General features: G+C 56.5%; 1 long non-coding RNA gene across 1 annotated transcript in view; it reads right to left on the minus strand.

Moving 5' to 3' along the window:
• LOC105508012 overlaps positions 1 to 6644 on the minus strand; it is a 21110-nt gene that overhangs the window by 14190 nt on the left and 276 nt on the right. The window contains exon 2 of the long non-coding RNA XR_001001192.1: positions 5056 to 5128. This is a non-coding gene — a long non-coding RNA (uncharacterized LOC105508012). The remainder of the gene's footprint in view (positions 1 to 5055; positions 5129 to 6644) is intronic.

Raw genomic sequence — 6644 nt, forward strand, 5'->3', positions numbered from 1 at the left:
CACCGCGCATGCGCTCCGACCCGACCCCGCCCGGGTTCCCCATCAGACGTCGTCGTCATGGAAACCCGAGACTGCGCTGGCCGCGGGTTTAGAGGCACCTAGCGCGCTCCAGGCATCGGGTGTGCCTAGCCCTGGCCGGGGGCTGGCTCCGAGAGCAGCGTCCAGGCCCGGGGCCGATGCAGTCTAGAGGGATGCCTGGAGGAGGCGGCGCCAGGGCGAGACCTCCAGGGCGCACTGCCGGCGAAGCAAAGCTGAGGAAGTGGGAGATTTGTGGCTGGATCTCAGCAGGTCGGGGGCGATCCTGAGGGAGCTGCTAGATGTTCGCGAGGGGCGCGGAGCGGTGCATGCAAAAGCCTGGCCTCCGACCCCGGGCGGGTGGTGTCCAGTGTGGGGTCGCACCGCCCGGAGAGAGCTGGTCTGGGGGATCGGCTCGGGGGATCCGCCCTTGCCCGGCCTTTCCCTGACCCAGCCTCTCGTTGATCGTCGGGCGTCAAGGTGGGCTCCAGCCTGCTCGGTCCCTCCCGGCTGCCCACCCCTTCCCCAGGGTCCTCGTCTCCGCCCCTCGGTGTCCTCGGAGCCCGGAGAACCGCTTGCCGGGAGCCCCGACCACAGGTCCTCAGCCTCTCTGTGCCGATTTCAGCCCCATGAACTCAGGGCTGTTGGGCTTAAAGAGCGCGGTGCCGCCAGTGGTCCCTGGGGGCCCCCGGCAAGTGCGAATCTGGGCCCCGGACGCCCTGGGAGGGATGGTCTCAGACGTCGGAGCCAGGCCCCACGCCGACACCTACACAGGCCTTGGCCTCCGCAGAAGGCGCCCCGGGCCCACGTGTGGGCTGGCGCCACCCCCTGCCCCAACCCCAGCAGTCCGCGCTTTGGCCCGGAGCTCAGGGACTAACCACACCTCCCGCCAGACCCTCTTCTTGGTGGGCGGAGCCACACCCCTACTGGGAGGTCGCCCCTCTCTCCGTGCAGGACCCCCAACCTCGGGCGCCCCCCTCCGCCGCCTGGCCGACCTCTATCCCCAACCCCTGGGCTTCTGGCTGAGCTGGGACCGCGGACGCACCTGCTTCTCACGTGGTCAGAGTCGCCCCTGCCCCGGCAGGCAGGACGCTGGTGTCCTGACCGTGAGCGGGGGTGGGACGGTGGGCTGGGGAAGCGTGCCCATGACCGCTGCTGCCTCCTCCGGGTTGGGCCGACGCCGGGCTTCGGGGACCTGGTCGCGCCTCGGGGGTGCACTGCATCCCCAGGGCTCTGAAACGCAGGCCGGGCCCGAGGGGCTGGGTGGGGGCTGCGGGTTGGTGTCCCAGGCGCCTGGGGAGGCAGCGGCCCTCCCGAGTGTCGGGCTAGTGCGCACTTCCGCGCTCTTCTCCACCCGGAGCCCCGAGCCCAGGAGCAGGCTGTCGCAGTCCCCCAGTGGGGCGGGAGCCGTAGAGGGGGAGCCCCGCGCGGTCGCCGGGGCCGCTGAGCCCTGGGGGGGGACGTGCCTCTGGGGACGTGCTGGGCCGCAGGCGTCCTTCTCCCCTTGGGTCCCACGCTGCGCCCGCTCGAAACGTGCCCTGTCACCCCTGCCCCTAGCGCCCACAGACGGCCGCGTCCATGCGGGGAAGGGAAACGCCTCCGCAGAAGCGAAGTGGGCTGGGCCTCAGTCGGCGGTGCAGTTGGGTGGCCAGGAGTCTCGGGTTTGCTGCCCCCCCCCCCCCCCCGGCTCCAGGGTCTGGATGGCCCCTGGCTGCCTTCGGCCTCACCGCACCCCCTTCCACGTACACCCCTCACGCACCTTCTCCCACGTCCCAGGCACCCAGGGCCTGAGGACCTATTTCGTCCCACCATCCAATCTGGCCACCGCCACCCGACACACTCCCTCTCCCCGTCCTCTCCTGGGACATTGCTGTGCCCTCGGGCCTCCCGTGCACCTTCGCCGCCTCCCAGCCGCCTCCTCCCAAGGCACAGCCCCCACCCTAGGGTTCTCTCCAGCAAATAGGCTGAGATTCCCTCACACCCAAACGAAACAAACCTGGCGCCCCTTCGGCGGCCGGCACCCCTCCGGCCGTCCAGTGCCTACCCCTTTCTGTCTGGAGCCTGCTCCTGTCGGGTCTGGGTCCCCTCCCTCCCATTTTTGCCTGCTCCTCCCGGGTGTTTCTAGGCGATATCTGTCCCCCACCTTTCCATGTCCCCTTCCCTGAGCCCTCAACAATCCTTCCAGAAATCCTGTCAGCTCTATCCCCAGAGCCCTGGGAATTCTTCTCTCCACCCCACGCCTCTCTGCCCTTGGTCCCAGCCCCTCAACCTGGGCTTGGAGAGTTGCCTCCTCACTGTCTCCCTTTTTCCAGCCCCCTGTAGTCCAGTCTCCACAAAGCAGTCAGAGAGAACTTTATTTTAAAATGTTGGTAAAATATCCTCATTTAAGCAATAACTTCCCATCGTCCCCCCGCTTCCCGCAGCCTCTACTTTCTGTCTATGAATGTGGCCACTCTGGGGCCTCACTTGCGTGGGATCTCACAGTGTTTGTCCTTTTGTGGCTGGACTGGCCTATTTCACTTAGCTTAGTGTCCTCTCCTTGTTTGTTTTTTTTTGTTTTGTTTTGTTTGTTTGTTTTTTTACAGCGTGCCTTGGCGTCTCACATAGCTGGGACTATAGGCACATGCCATCATGCCTGGCTAATTTTTAGATTTCTTTAGAGACAGGGTCTCTTTATGTTGCCCAGGCTGGTCTCCAACTCCTGGGCTCTAGCTGTCCTCCTGCCTCTGTGGGCAGCACAGGCACCACGGGGCTGTGGATGAGCCTCCTGGCAGCTATGAGTGGCAGAGGGGCCTTTGGGATCACATCAGACACTGCGGCCAAGCACGAGGCTTCACAGCTCCCCTCTCAACTCCAATGGAAGTGCAAGCCCTGACGCAGCTGAGGTCCTCAAGGTCCCCTGTCCCTTCCCAACTCCCCCACCAGGGCATTCCCCTGCCCACTCCCACCAGCTGCTGGGCCTCCTGCTGGGCCACAGGCCTCCCTCAGCTGAGACCTGCCCGGTTCTGCAGATAGCCAGGGCTTCTCCCCACCTCCCGGTTCGCCTTTGTCTTCCACCTACCCTGAGTCTTCCAGCTGCCAAAGATGTCAAAAGGTTCAAAACACTTGGTCAAAACAGGATCACAGGTCACTGTGAAATAACAGTCATTTATTTAACCAGAGTGATAGTCAAATACTTCAAAAGCAATACAGAAAGATACATGGATTAAAAAAACAACCCTTTCAAAGCTCAGTTTTCCTAAGTAATTTAAAAAACAAATAAAGGCAACTCAGGAAGTTATCTTGATAAAATATTTTTAAAATCTTTGTTTTTTGAGGCCAGTTACCAAAAAGGTAAAGAAGAACCTCCTGCCATGTGATTTCTTCCACTTATGGGACACCTGTTTAATTTACCTGAAAGTCAAACCTGATGAAAATGTACCCAATTTAACCAGACACGGGAAGAATGTGCGTGTGTCCAAGGTTTTGAGCACACACCATATTAGAGAGGAATGTAAACGAGACAGTTAGTAGCTCGAGCAGGAGAATACGTGGCTGTTAGGAAAACCAAAAGCATGAGAAGTTTCCTGGTTACACGGACAATTCAGACACATCAAGAAAACCCAGAAAGACGGGTGAAATTATACGGGAAGAAAACATTGTTTTTCCAGGTCTTCAAGACAGACATTTCAGCATCAGGTCATAACCACAGAGTTAGAACCAGAAGGCAGAGAAATACAGGAGCTGACACAAAGGCTGAAGGACAGCGTTACCATCCCAGGCCTTCTGATGGGGAGAAGGAGCTGGAGGCAGTGGTGCGTGTCCTGAGAATCACAGGCTGCAAGATGTAGCAAAAGCTGAACTTCTGAAGCACGAGTCTGAGATGCTCTAAGAGGAAAGCTCTACCTCAAGGAATGATTTTTCCACTCTAAATGAAGAAGACAGCATTTCTGACCTGAAACAAGGGAAATTAAGTGGAGAAAATAAAAAACCAGAAAAGTGCTGCAGAGAATTAAAAATCTAAATCTCTTGCAGTTTTACTATGAGCAGACCATTAGCTCAAGAAAACTTTGTTCTAATGCAGGGGACCAAGCCAGATGTGGTGGCGTGTGCCTGTGGTCCCAGCTACTCAGGAGGCTGAGGTGGGAGGATCACTGAAGCCTAGGCATTTCAGCCAACCTTTAAAAATTTAGTAAACAAATAAATAACATAGGGTATGTGGCCAGGCGCGGTGGCTCACACCTGTAATCCCAGCACTTTGAAAGGATGAAGTGGGCAGATCATTTGCGGCCAGGAGTTATAGACCAGCCTGGCCAACGTGGTGAAACCCCATCTCTACTAAAAATAAATAAATAAATAAATAGTCAGGAGTCATGGTGCATGCCTGTAGTCCCAGCTACTTGAGAGGCTGAGGCAGGAGAATCACTTGAACCTGGGAGGCAGAGGTTGCAGTGAACCTAGATCATGCCACTTCACTCCACTCCAGCCTGGGCGACAGAGTGAGACTCCGTCTCAAAAAAAAAGAAAAACTTTTCACCCTTTAGATGAACTTTCAGATGCTGTGCAGCTCCACCCTTTCATCTTGGCTAAAAAACAAAGGGTAGCTTTGGGCATCCTAAACCAGAGGCTCAGGAATGACCGTATACCAGTGGCTTACTTTTCTAAACTAGACCAGGTGGTGGCTGGGTGGCCGGGAGACTTGCGAGCTGTAGCCGCCACCACTATATTGACAGAAACCAGTAAGCTTACCTTGGGACAACCATTAGATGTCATGATCCCCCCACCAAGTAGAGGGGCTCCTAGAGACAAAGGGACACCAATGGCTAACAGGGAGCTGGTTACTTAAATATCAGTCCCTTCTGCTTGACACTCCAGATGTTACCCTTAAAGCATGTTGAGTTTTTTTTGTTTTGTTTTTTTGAGACGGAGTCTCGCTCTGTTGCCCAGGCTGGAGTGCAGTGGCCGGATCTCAGCTCACTGCAAGCTCCGCCTCCCGGGTTTACACCATTCTCCTGCCTCAGCCTCCGGAGTAGCTGGGACTACAGGCGCCCGCCACCTCGCCCGGCTAGTTTTTTGTATTTTTAGTAGAGACGGGGTTTCACCGTGTTAGCCAGGATGGTCTCGATCTCCTGACCTCGTGATCCGCCCGTCTTGGCCTCCCAAAGTGCTGGGATTACAGGCGTGAGCCACCGCGGCCGGCCTGCATGTTGAGTTTTAAACTCTGCTCCCTTGTTGCTGGACTTCATGTCCCAGGAAAGAGATCCCAACTCATTCACTCCTGTGTGGAAACCATAGAACAGACCTGCTCTAGCAGACCTGACCTCAAAGATGGGCGCCTGAGCCCCTGCATAACCCTGATGTAGAGTGGCTCAGAGATGGAAGTGGTTTTATTCATAAGGGAAAAAGAAAGATCAGTTATGCAGTAGTTAGCCAACAAGAAGGCATTGAGGCCAAAGCTTGACCTCCCCAGACATCTGCTCAAAAAGTGGAATTAATTGGTCTAATCAGGGTCCTCCGACTGAGAAAAGACTCGAGTCAACATATTTACCGATTCCAAATATGGGTGCCTGGGGCTCCATACCCGTGACGCCATATGGGAAGAAAAGCTAAAGAATCCCCCATACAGCATTGCTCTGAGCTCTTGGAATTTTAGATGCTGTCCAGCTCCCAAAGGAGGTGGCCGTTACTCACTGCAGAGGACACCAAAAGGGAGACACCTCTATTATCCCAGAGGAAATGCTCTGAGGGACAGAACAGCCAAGGCCACAGGTAAAGAACACCAGTGCTCCAGGCCATGGACTAATGCCGGGTACTGCACCCACGCCAGCAGCACCTACTGTACTCCAGGCCACAGACTAATGCCAGGTACCGCACCCACTCCAGCAGCACATACTGTACTCCAGGCCACGGACTAATGCCAGGTACCGCACCCACTCCAGCAGCACGTACTATACTCCAGGTCATGGACTAATGCCAGGTACTGCACCCATGCCAGCAGCACCTACTAATGCCAGGTACCGCAGCACGGACTAATGCCAGGTACCGCACCCACGCCAGGAGCACCTACTATACTCCCAGCCATGGACTAATGTGGGTACTGCACCCACACCAGCAGCACCTACTATACTCCCGGCCACGGACTAATGCGGGTACTGCACCCACGCCAGCAGCACCTACTATACTCCCAGCCACGGACTAATGTGGGTACTGCACCCATGCCAGCAGCACCTACTGTACTCCTGAGGAAAGTAAATGGGCAGAACAGATGGGCTTACAAGGCCGGGTGTGGTGGCTCCCACTTGTAATCCCAGCACTTTGGGAGGCTGAGGTGGGTGGATCACGAGTTCAGGAGTTCGAGACCAGCCTAGTTAACACAGTAAAACCCTGTCTCTACTAAAAATAGAAAACAAAAAAAATTAGCCGGGTGTGGTGGTGCATGTCTGTAATCCTGGCTACTTGAGGGACTGAGGGAGGAGAATCATTTAAACCTGGGAGGCAGTGGTTGCAGTGAGCTGAGATCACACCGGGAGGGTTCATGCCATTCTCCTGCCTCAGCCTCCCGAGTCACTGGGACCACAGGTGCCCACCACCACACCCAGCTAATTGTATTTTTAGTAGAGACGGGGTTTCACCATGTTAGCCAGGATGGT

This window comes from Colobus angolensis, unplaced genomic scaffold (assembly GCF_000951035.1).
Source record: "Colobus angolensis palliatus isolate OR3802 unplaced genomic scaffold, Cang.pa_1.0 Scaffold157, whole genome shotgun sequence".
Lineage (NCBI taxonomy): Eukaryota > Metazoa > Chordata > Mammalia > Primates > Cercopithecidae > Colobus > Colobus angolensis.